Below are 12,825 nucleotides of genomic sequence, written 5' to 3'. Positions count from 1 at the left end.
CATAGGATCCCAGGGAGGAGACCTAATGGTCAGTCGAGACCTAGACCAATAATATTTCGCCTGTTATGTTTCCAGCATGTTATAGAAATTTTAAGAGTGTCAAAGGAGACAAAAAATTTGACTTACAAGGACTCAAAGCTTATGTTTGTCTCGGGGAATCTCCGCAAGAAATTTTTACAATTAAGGCAACAATTAAAGGAACTTGGGGCAAAATATGGGCTTTACTATCCTGCCATAATGAGGGTTACTTATGAAGAAAAATTCTACCAGTTTAAAGACCCTGAAAAGCTGAAGGAGGTTTTATCCCAAGAAACACTGATGAACTAAATGGATAATCCTGTCAGCTGTAATTGAGTCTTTATTTATTGATTGATTTTCTTTGGATTTTAGAAAATTAAAGATGACTTTTAATGTTTTTGAACTAATTATTTCAATATGTGGAACTGTCATAGCACAAGGACAGTTTTTTTCTCATTCAAATAAATCTTCTGATAGGGATCAATTGGCAAGCAGATTTGTCCCTGATGTCAGAGAAAGGTTAGTGATGGTGGGGGAGGTGGGTGGAGCTGGCAGCGAGGCCTTCACTCACCTTTGTTTCGTGTGATTCCATTGCGATGCCCACAAAAGCCGCATGTCTTGGAGTCTACTTGCTAGGCCCACCGCCGCCGCTGCTTATGCTTCCTGTGCCCTTTGATTCTGCTTCCTGGGGGGAACCCTGGAGAGACGCAAGATGATTTGTGCACGGCTCAGTCTGGGGATTCGGAAGCTATGCTGAGGCTGCTATTGTTACATGCACAATCCTCTTCTTGCATGATTGGCCTTTCTGATGTAGTGGACCACACTTTTGGATTATTTGCTGCTAGGACTTGAGGGCGGAACCTATTAGGAACACGCTAAAGGCTGGCGCTCGTGGTATGTCCCAGGGCCCTGCTGAGCTGTGCGGGGTGGCTCTCTCGCTGCTGTCGCCGTGGAGGAACTGCCCGGCAGTGTGGACTTGGTGCACTCCCTGTCTGCAGAAGACGATGAGGGAACTGGGGCTGGGAGCTCCATGCCCGCCAGCACTTCTTTGGGGCTACTGCCTGCGGAGTGTGTGGGGTTATGCCAGAGATGGGCTGACGGTGGTGGGGGCAAGCATGTTTGCTCCATGGGGAGCAGCACCAGCAGGCTATGCAGCACTCTTGCTAAAACTCTCGGCAGTAGTAGCAGTGCTGTACCACAGCAATACTTGGAGCAACCAACTCAGGAGGAACTGGAGTCCATTGATCTAAAGGAGCTTCTGGAGGATTGTCAGGAAATTCTATAAGGCTGGCCAGCCAGCCCAGCTCCACAGGGACTTTGTGATCCTAAGAAATGGCATTTCCAACAGCCACCACCACCCATTCAGGGTCATGTAGTGGAACATTCTGGCACAATCTCTAGGTGAAAGCAAGGACAACTTCATTAAGTGCCTTATAGAAGCACTCAAGTGGGAGGAGAGGAAATGCCTGATTCTGGAGGAGATTCTGACCTACCAGCCAGATGTCCCCTGCCTGAAGGAAGTTGATCATTACTGGGATACATTTCAGCCAGTGTTTAGCAGGCTGGGATATCAGTGCACCTTTCTGCCCAAGCTATGGTCCCCTTCTGAATGTAGAGTGCAACATTGGACCAGATGGCTGTGCCTTGTTTTTCCTCCAGAGCCACTTTCAGCTAGTTAGTAGCACCAAGTTACAGCTGACAGCTAAGACCCTGAAAACAAACCAAGTGGCCATTGCAGAAATACTGCAGTGCAGTGAAACAGGCAGATTGCTGTGTGGTGGTCACCCACTTGAAAGCACGTACTGGCTGGGAGCAGTTTTGATCAGCACAAGGCTTTGACCTACTTCACAACCTACATGACATAACAGAGGGGGCAAAAGTCCCACTCATTGTTTGTGGGGATTTTAATGCTGAGCCTACCGAGGATGTCTACAAGCATTTTACCATCTCCAGTCTGAACCTGAACAGTGCTTATAAGCTGCTGGGCAGTCTGAACCACCTTATACCATATGGAAAATTTGCCCATCAGAAGAGAGCTGCCCCCTGAGCACTTGTATGGAACATGGCATATAAAGAACAAGGAGCCATCCCATCCTGAATGGGTTCCATTACAACTGTTCAGTGGATTGCTGTTTTATAGTTGTGTTTACTGATAATTCATAGGGAAGTAAAGGATGGCATGGGTAGGGATAGAGATAAGTACAGCTTTGATCAACTCTTTCCTAATTGAGATGGGGGATGGGACTTGAATGCACTATATCTTATATTTAATTTTTGTTATCTGCTTTAAAATTTAGGTTTCAGATCTCATTGAGATAAAGCTATAGATTTTTAAATAACCTAGTGGAATGGTTTTATATATATATATATGTTTCATGGGGTAATTTAATCTTACTGATTTAATTGAATGAGAGGGGGGCTTTGGATGGATTTAGGAAATTATATAGAGTGGTTGTATGGATCAATTAAATTTGTTTAAACAATTTCATTGATTTAAGGAATTTCCATAAGTACAAGGAGTGTAATGTATCTTATTGTTGTAATCCATTATTTATTCAGACACCTATTAAATATTTTGGGTATAATGGATATGTCAATATTATAGAGGTTGATTAATTTTAATTTTATAAGGGGAAGTAATTAATTATATTACCTGGGGGGTTCCGGATGCTAGTCTAAATGTATGTCTTCAAGCAATCGTGTGATATGGGGATAGGGAATTGGGGGAGAACAGGGGATTTTTATTAAGGGGTTTAGAACATGTATTGAGCAAAGGGTGTTTCGGGGGGGAAAAGGATTTTTGGTATACTATTATGGGTTTTCTTCTTTTAAATTTTGCAATGAATTTTAAATTGGTTTCTTTAAATGTCAATGGCCTCAATCATCCTGTTAAAAGGAAAAAAATGCTCAATTTTTTAAAACAGCAAGATGCGGATATATATATGATACAGGAAACTCATTTGTCTGTTGGGGAATCGATGAAGTTGGAAGGGGGGTAGTCAAGCACTGTTTCTTTGTGCCAGCTATTGGAAAGAAAGTGAGAGTGGCTATTTTAGTGCATAGGAAATGTTCAGCTGTATTTAATTTTATTTCTGCAGATCCTTCAGGAAGGTGGGTTTAGGTTAATATGACCTTGGAGAAACATGCTCTGACGCTGTTTAATATCTATGCCCCTAATTCAAATTAAGCAGAAATTTTCAAAACTCTTCAACAGGTACTTCTACCGCTAGCTGCCTCTAATCTAGTGGTAGCTGGGGACTTCAATGCTGTTATGGATCCATTGCTGGTAAACAACCCAGTAAGCTTTTGAAATCAATGGGATTGGATAATTTAGTTCATTCCTGTGGATTAAAAGATACCTAGTGGATTCTTCATTATAATGCTCTGGAGTTCTCTTTTTGCTCCCATGTTCATAAATCATTTTCAAGAATAGATTATGTATTTGTATCAGATCAATTAGTTCAACAGGTAACCAAAGCTGGCATAGACTCAATTGTTTTATCAGATCACGCTGGAGTTTGGATTGAATTAAAATTTGAGGAACAAGATTGTAATAGACCTGTTTGGAGATTCAATAATACATTGCTTGCAGATTCAAACTTTGTTGAAGAATTTCATTTAAAAATGAATGAATATTTTCAAATCAATGCCTCAGAGGAAATCTCTTTAGAAACACTATGGGATGCTTTCAAAGCTAACATGAGGGCAAATTATTTCATATTCGGCACGTGTTAGGAAACAACGTAAATTGGAATTCTCTAATTTGGAACAAAATATTAAGGTTTTAGAGTCCCAATTGGCCTTGAAATGGGAACAAACTTGGAATCCATCCAAGGGTTCTGAAGGAACTAAAGGAAGAAATAGCGGAACTACTGCAGCAAATTTGCAACCTATCTCTGAAAACAGGTGTGATTCCGGAGGATTGGAAGATAGCCAACATTACGCCCATCTTTAAAAAGGGATCAAGGGGTGACCCTGGAAACTACAGACCGGTGAGTCTGACCTCGGTTCTGGGGAAAATGGCGGAAGCACTGATAAAAGAAAACATCGATGAACATTTTGAAAGAAACGAACTTCTGATAACCAGCCAACATGGCTTCTGCAGGGGGAGATCGTGCCTGACTAACTTATTGCACTTCTTCGAAGGAATTAACAAACAGATGGACAGAGGAGACCCCATAGACATCATATACCTAGATTTCCAGAAAGCCTTTGACAAGGTGCCTCATGAACGTCTACTCCGGAAACTGAGGAACCATGGGGTGGACGGAGACGTGCATAGATGGATCAGAAACTGGTTAGAAGGTAGGAAACAGAGGGTAGGGGTGAAGGGCCACTACTCAGACTGGAGAAAGGTCACGAGTGGTGTTCCGCATGGCTCGGTGCTCGGGCCGCTGCTTTTTAACATATTCATAAATGATCTAGAAACAGGGACAAAGTATGAGATAATAAAATTTGCAGACGACACCAAACTATTTAGTGGAGCTCGGACAAAGGAGGACTGCGAAGAATTGTAAAGAGACTTGGACATACTAGGGGAATGGGCAGAGAGATGGCAGATGAAATTCAATGTTGAGAAGTGTAAAGTATTGCATGTGGGAAGCAAAAACCCGAGGTATAATTATACGATGGGAGGGATGTTATTGACTGAGAGTACCCAAGAAAGGGACTTGGGGGTGATGGTGGACATGACTATGAAGCCGACGGCACAGTGCGCAGCTGCCACTAAGAGAGCGAATAGAATGCTAGGTATAATCAAGAAGGGTATTACAACCAGAACGAAGGAAGTTATCCTGCCGCTGTATCGGGCAATGGTGCGTCCACATCTTGAGTACTGCGTCCAGTATTGGTCACCGTACCTTAAGAAGGATATGGCGTTACTCGAGAGAGTTCAGAGGAGAGCGACACGACTGATTAAGGGGATGGAAAGCCTTTCATATGCTGAGAGATTGGAAAAACTAGGTCTCTTCTCCCTGGAAAAGAGGAGATTAAGAGGGGATATGATAGAGACTTACAAGATCATGAGGGGCATAGAGAGAGTAGAGAGGGACATATTCTTCAAACTTTCAGAAAATAAAAAAACAAGAGGGCATTCGGAAAAGTTGAAAGGGGACAAATTCAGAACAAATGCTAGGAAGTTCTTCTTTACACAACGTGTGGTGGATACCTGGAATGCAATTCCAGAGGACGTTATAGGGCAGAGTACGGTACTGGGGTTTAAGAAAGGATTGGACAGATTCCTGCTGGAAAAGGGAATAGAGGGGTATAGATAGAAATTTACTGCACAGGTCCTGGACCTGTTGGGCCGCCGCGTGAGCGGATTGCTGGGCGCGATGGACCTCAGGTCTGACCCAGTAGAGGCATTTCTTATGTTCTTATGTTCTTACAGACCCTCTTAAAATCTAAATACAAATACAATGAGATTTCCTCTCAAATGGCTAGGAAAGAGTTGTTTTCTCAATGGGCTCTGCATTATGGAAACTCGAATAAAGTGGGAAGAGTATTAGCTAATTACCTTAAAGCTACAAAAAGAAAAGTAAAAATTGTGGCTATCACAGATGAGAATGGGGAAATTCATTCTTAAATTGGAAATATCTTTAAACAATTTTTAAAATATTATAAAGATTTATATTCTCCTGAGCTTTATTCAAATAAAGAACTTGAGGGTTTAGAGTTCTTGAAGTTAATTAAGGGGCCTAAAATTCCCACGCATATAAAAGGAACTCTTGATGTGCCTATATCAATGAAAGAACTACAAACAGCGTTGAGGTCCCTTAGAGTTGGATCCGCTCCAGGTGGTGATGGGTTCACTGTAGAGTTTTACAAACCATTTCAAATTTTCTTTTTATCTCATCTATTAAATTTATATCAGGCTCAACTGACTAAAGGTTGTATTACAGGTACTATGGCAGAATCTTTAACTATAGTTTTACCGAAGCCAAATAAAGATCCTACGTTGGTTTCAAATTACAGGCCTATTTCTTTGATTAATGTAGATGGAAAATTTCTGGCTAAGTTATTGGCTTTACACTTGGCCAAGGTTCTCCCTTATATTATTGGTATGCACCAAACGGAGTTCGTTGCTCAAAGACATTCTTCAAAAAACACAAGATTGGCTTTTCACATGTTAAATTTAACAAAAGCCATGGATGATCCGACCTTCTCTGTATCCTTGGATGCAGAGAAGGCCTTTGATCGTTTAGAATGGACCTTCATGTATCAAGCAATGGATTGGTTTGATATTGGTTCTGGATTTGTACAAATGATTCAAACCTTGTATAGTTCCCCTTCTGCCAGTTTATATATTAATAACACTTTTCAGAACATTTTCATCTGGAGAGGGGGGTTAGACAAGAGTGCCCGTTATCTCCTTTGCTTTTTGACATTGTACTGGAACCTTTGCTATTGGCTATTCAACAGGCAGAGGATATACAGGGTATTCCTTATACAGGTCGGGAATATAAAGTCTCTGTGTATGCAGATGATATTTTGCTTCATTTTAGGAATCCTGAAACTTCCATCACGCATTTACTGGATTTGATTGACCAGTTTGGCAAGTTTTCCGACTATAAAATAAACTGGAGTAAATCGGAGGTTCTTCCACTAAATGTACATTGTCCAAAAGGATTATTTGATACATTCCCTTTTCTTTGGAAGGAAGAGTGTAAAATATTTAGGTATTTGGATACAAAAAACGTTGGAAGAGATGATGAAAGTAAATGAAAAATCTTTACTGCTGAAGGTCACAGAAATGTGTGAGCAATGGAACCCATTATATTTGTCTTGGTGGGGGAGAATTCAAACGGTTAAGAAGATGATTTTGCCTGTGGTTTGCTACCAAATGGGCATGTTACCAGTGTTTTTCCAGGGGTCCTTTTAGAAGAAATTAAATAGTATTCTTACTAAATTTATTTGGCTGGGTAAAACTGTGAGAATTGCTTTAGTATCTTTACAAAAAACAATTGCAGTGGATGAGGTAAATTTTCCCAATTTTTATAGATACTATCAAGCCTATATAATGCGTCAGGGTAAGTATAGGATCTTCCCCGAGCTCATGAAAAATCTTCTAGACTGGTTATGGTTGGAATGGCAACACCTGTCTCCATTGAAAGTGGATCACATCTTAAGTATCTAGTATCAAGTTACCTAGGCTGTATAAGGACAATAGAATTTTATTAGACACATGGCAGACATTAAAATTTATTAATAATTTAACACCTATACCGATTCATAAATCCACGTGTCAGTCCCTTTGGCTGAACTCTAAGATTTAAATTGGCGGTCATCTGGAAGCATTGGATGAAGGCGGGCATATGTACACTAGATGATGTTATTTCAAATGGGAAAATGCTTGATTTTTCACAAGTGCAACAATCTTTTGGTATTTCAAAGTCTCAAAATTATAAGTGGTTGCAGTTGAAGCAAGCCATTTAGAAGGTGTTCCCTGATTGGTGAAATCTAAAAAATCAGTCTAGTTTGCCGGTCCTATGCTTCCAGACAGATTTCCTAGGACATCAGGCCGCTCAGTGGTATAAATTAATATCTGAATTTTTGAATAAGAAACCAAAGACTGGTCTTCGTGACATTTGGAGCATTGAGATAAAGCAGCAGATTTTTGCGTCTCAATGGCCACGAATTTGGACTTGGCGGATGAGATATACGGCGTCTGCATCTATGAGATAAACATGTTTTTTCTTGTTACATAGAGCTTTTTTCGATCCCTGTTCTTTTACAGAAATTGGATAGTTCTAAGTCTAATAGATGCTGGCACTGTCATCTCGATGTAGGGACATTGGATCATTTACTGTTCTATTGTCCACTGATTCTTAAATTTTGGAGATCCATTTGAGATCAAGTGAATAAATTATTGGAAAATCCAGTGGCATTGACGTACGATACTATGCTATTTGGCACGTTAATGATGGTCAAAAGCCAAATATCTTCCTATTATAATAAAATTATCTGTATTATGACAGGGGTTTCCATACAACTTATTTTGAAGAATTGGAAAAACTGGAATCAGTTAAATTATACTTTCTGGTGGGAATCTCTGTGCCACATTTATAAAATGGAGCATATGATTGTCATACAACAGGGACATTATAAGAAATTTATGGATATTTGGGAATCATTAACAGAATTCTGTAAGGAGTGATTGTTGATTTTGCCCTTTGATCATACACGTCCAGGGTGGGTGGGTGGAGAGATACTTTTAATTAGCATTCAATTGTTGGATATGTATAAAGGGGGGGATGATATATGTATTTGTCATAAATATAATTTGAAAGAAGTTAAGTGTTGTTAAAGTGTAAAATGTCTATAAAATATGTTGCACTTATTTTTGGCTTTAAAATGAATAAAGATATATATATATATATATATATACCAGGAGGCAAATCCAATGTGCTAGAGAGTTCACTCACACTGTTCCACGCTAGAGAAACACAGCCAGCCAGCCGCGATTAGATTAGAGAGAAACCGGCATCAGCTGACCTTGCCTGCTTGCCAGCATAACAGCTGATTTTGCCTGCCTCTTCACCAGCGTCGGTTTTGCTTCGGCCATTTCACTCTGTCTCAGATCAAAGTCTGGATTTAAGTCTCCTCATCATCAGCTGTAATGGTGTTTTCAGAAAAAGAGGTAAATTTTATAAATTAGGAACGAATGGGACCTAGAGAGCAGGAGTACTGATCAGGTGCATCTGGTCAGCCTCATTGCATCGTACGCTCCTACCGTAAGATATTTATCATAAATTTTTTTTGCTGTTTTCCAATTTAAAAAACCTGCTAAGACATCACTGGTACACTAGTGAGCCTTGGGGTTTTTTTTGTTTGTTTGTTTGTTTGGGTTTTGGGGGGGGGGGTTTTGGGGGAGAGGGTGGAATTCTCTTTTAAAGTTAATTATATCAGAATCTAATCTTTTACCTTTCTGGACAGAAGTCAAACCTGTTCTGTTCTTACAGGTATTTCCATGATTATACTATTATAGCAATTATTTTAGAAAGCTTATTTGCAATTTGAATTTGAAATACCAGTATTTATACATGTACACATTTATATGCAAACCTATGATTTACATGTGGATGCGCTCAGGACCAGATTAACATTATGGCCCTCTTTTACTAAGGTGTGCTAATCGATTTTGCTCGCTAATCAATTTAGTGCGTGCTAAACGCTAATGCGTGCACGTTAGTCTACAGACACATTAGCGTTTAGCACGTGCTAATTCAATTAGTGCGTGCTAATCAGTTAGCGCACCTTAGTAAAAGAGGGGGTATATTGGGTGCAGGGCCTAGCTATGGGTATATAGCAGTAAGTTTGTGTGTAAGCAGGGGGACTATACAAGCACATGCTTTGAATGGAGAAGTTTAATGAGTAGAGCCAGAGACCAGTCAAGTAATCCTGTTCAAAAAAGAAACTCAGGCCCAGAATCACTAAAGTCAGCGATCATCTAACGATCATTGCTAAACCAGTTTTGACTGGTTTAGCAACGATCGGATTTGCCGACCCAATGCACAAAATAGCTTACCACATGGTTTTCTGCACAATCGCTCATTCTCTGATACGGCCATGCAAAAAAGTCATTAATAAAGAAATGCCATGTAAACTAGCCAAGCAATTAATGCTCTAACATCGCTTTGTGATGCACAAAAAAATGATCAATTTTAGTGATCCAAAAAGTGACTGGTCAAGACCATTCACTTATAATAATCATAAATGGAGACCAAGATGATAAGCTGGTCCAATTAGAGGTAAGCCAAGAGGATGTCCTCAGGCAAATAGACAGGCTAAAGAGCGACAAATCGCCAAGTCCGGACGGCATTCACCCAAGGGTACTCAAGGAACTAAGGAACGAAATAGCAGAGCCACTTCGACAAATATGCAACCTATCCTTAAAAACTGGAGAGATCCCGGAGGACTGGAAAATAGCAAATGTCACGCCCATATTCAAGAAGGGTTCAAGGGGTGACCCAGGAAACTACAGGCCGGTGAGCTTGACCTCGGTCCCAGGAAAGATGATGGAAGCGCTGATTAAGGACAGCATCTGTGAACACATCAAAAATAATGGACAGCTAAAGTCAAGTCAACATGGCTTCTGCAAGGGTAGGTCATGTCTCACAAACTTATTGTACTTCTTTGAGGGGGTAAACAGCCAGGTGGATAAAGGAGAATCTATAGACATCATTTACCTTGACTTCCAAAAAGCCTTCGACAAGGTACCACACGAAAGACTGCTTAAAAAGCTATGGAACCACGGGGTGCAAGGGGAGGTCCACCGATGGATCAAAAACTGGCTGGCAGACAGGAAACAGAGGGTTGGAGTAAAGGGCCATTACTCAGACTGGAAATGGATCACGAGCGGAATTCCGCAGGGGTCGGTGCTGGAACCGCTCCTGTTCAATATCTACATTAACGACCTAGAGGCGGGAACAAAATGTGAGGTCATTAAATTTGCGGATGACACCAAACTATGCAGCAGGGTTACAACCATGGAAGACTGCGAGGATCTCCAAAAGGATCTAACGATACTGGAAGAGTGGGCCAAAAAGTGGCAAATGAGCTTCAACATAGGGAAATGCAAGGTCATGCATGTGGGGAAAAGAACCCGATGTTCACTTACAAAATGGGGGGATCACTACTAGGGGTAAGTAACCTTGAAAGAGACCTGGGAGTGATGGTAGACACAACACTGAAGGCGTCGGTACAGTGCGCCACAGCCTCAAGGAAAGCAAACAGAATGTTGGGTATCATTAAGAAGGGTATCACGACCAGGACGAAGGATGTCATCCTGCCACTGTATCATGCAATGGTGCACCCGCATCTGGAATACTGTATCCAGTACTGGTCGCCGTACCTCAAGAAGGACATGGCAGTACTTGAGGGAGTCCAGAGAAGAGCAACTAAGCTGATAAAGGGTATGGAAAATCTCTCATATACTGACAGATTGAAACAATTAGGGCTGTTCTCCCTGGAGAAGCAGAGACTTAGAGGAGACATGATAGAAACCTTCAAGATCCTGAAGGGCATAGAAAAAATAGACAGGGACAGATTTTTCAAATTATGGGGAACCACAAGTACAAGGGGGCACTTGGAGAAATTGAAAGTGGACAGGTTTAGGACAAACGCTAGAAAGTTCTTTTTCACCCAGAGGGTGGTGGATACATGGAACGCGCTTCCAGAAGCTGTGGTAAGCAGGAGTACGTTACAGGGCTTCAAAGAAGGTTTGAATAGGTTCCTAGAGGACAAAGGGATTGAGGGGTATAGATAGGTGTAGAGGTAGGTTATAGGGATAGGAGTAGAGGTCACTATAGAGCTAGTCAGGGACCACTACTCAGGCAATGGGCCTGATGGGCCGCCACGGGAGCGGACCGCTGGGCGAGATGGACCTCTGGTCTGCCTCAGCGGAGGCAACTTCTTATGTTCTTAATAATAATAATAATAAGTTTATTCTTTTATACCGCCATAACCAAAAGTTCTAGGCGGTTTACACTAAAAAGAGTTGGACAATCAGCGAAATACAATAATACATTAAAAAACACAAATATTTGTAAAATAGAATTTCAATAATAAAACTCACTAAGTAATAAACTTATCGAACAAGGTGGTCTTAATTTCCAAAAACTGCAATAGGATAACATAGCTTGCTGAATACATTTACCTAACCAAGATTGTTGCCTACCAGTTTGAAATGCTAGAGTCCTACCTAAGAAGGTCTTATATCTACACTCATTAATTTTTGGATAAGCAAATAAGTAGAAGTTTCTAGTTTCTCTTGATGGTCTATGCAATACAAAATGAGGAAAAAGGTAAGCTGGAGACAATCCCAATATCAGCTTAAAACAGATACAGGAAAATTTGAATAATACCCTTGCCTCCAAAGGCAGCCAAAGAAGTAAACGATAATATGGACTAATATGGTCGTTCTTTTTTAAACCAAAAATCAATCGAACAGCTGTATTCTGAATTATTCTTAATTTTCTTATCTGACTGATAGTTCAGTCCTGAAATTAATATAATATTTATAACATTGATATCATAAATACAGTTCTTTCAATAGCAGGGACTTATATGTGTGCCCATGCAGCAGCGTGCTTGTGCACCGCTGGCCTTGACATGCCAGTAATCAGCAGCTGTCCAGCAAAGCACCATCGAACGGCACAATTAGGAAGTGTCGCAGACCCAGGCATTAGCACGCTTGTGCACCGTGGGCCCAAACAATCAGCAGGCAACCGTCCATCGACCTCCACAATTTTAAAAGTACTGGCAGGGGGCTGGGATGGAATTTAAAAGTGCTGGGGGTATGTAAAAGTGATGATTGATTGGGGGGGCTGGGATGGAATTTAAAGGTGCTGGGGGGGCTGGAATGGAATTTAAAGGTGCTAGGGGTATGGAAAAGTGATGATTGATTGATTGGGGGGGGGGCTGAGACAGAATTTAAAGGTGTCGGGTATATATTAGTATACAATTTGGTTCAGAAATGGGTTTTTTTTCTTGTTTTCCTTCTCTAAATCTGGGGTGCGTCTTATGGTGAGGTGCGTCTTATGGAGCGAAAAATACGGTACTAAATTTATGTTCCCAGTTCCTGCTAAGGGAAGCAGGTTGGGTAAAGTTTTGTGTGGTAGGAGTTTTTTTGGTGCTACAGGCATGGGGGAGGGGAGAGACAGAGAAGCCAGTGTTTACACTGTATGGAAATATTATTTGGACTAAGCTCATGAATTTTGGTTCCTGACAAACTACAGTGGAGTTTTGTGTGAGCTTGAAAATAAAGCTGAACTCTTTATTTTCCCATCAATTAAGGCTGTGTAGTAT

At 40.9% G+C, this 12,825-nt stretch overlaps 1 pseudogene; it reads left to right on the top strand.

Moving 5' to 3' along the window:
- The first annotated feature begins 1,135 nt into the window (after positions 1–1,135).
- Positions 1,136–2,091, top strand: LOC117366399 (annotated as a pseudogene).
- Positions 2,092–12,825: the final 10,734 nt, after the last annotated feature.

This window comes from Geotrypetes seraphini, chromosome 1 (genome assembly GCF_902459505.1).
Source record: "Geotrypetes seraphini chromosome 1, aGeoSer1.1, whole genome shotgun sequence".
NCBI classification, from domain to species: domain Eukaryota; kingdom Metazoa; phylum Chordata; class Amphibia; order Gymnophiona; family Dermophiidae; genus Geotrypetes; species Geotrypetes seraphini.
The sequence above is the reverse complement of the archived record's forward strand: the minus strand, read 5'-3'. Positions and strand labels throughout refer to the sequence as shown.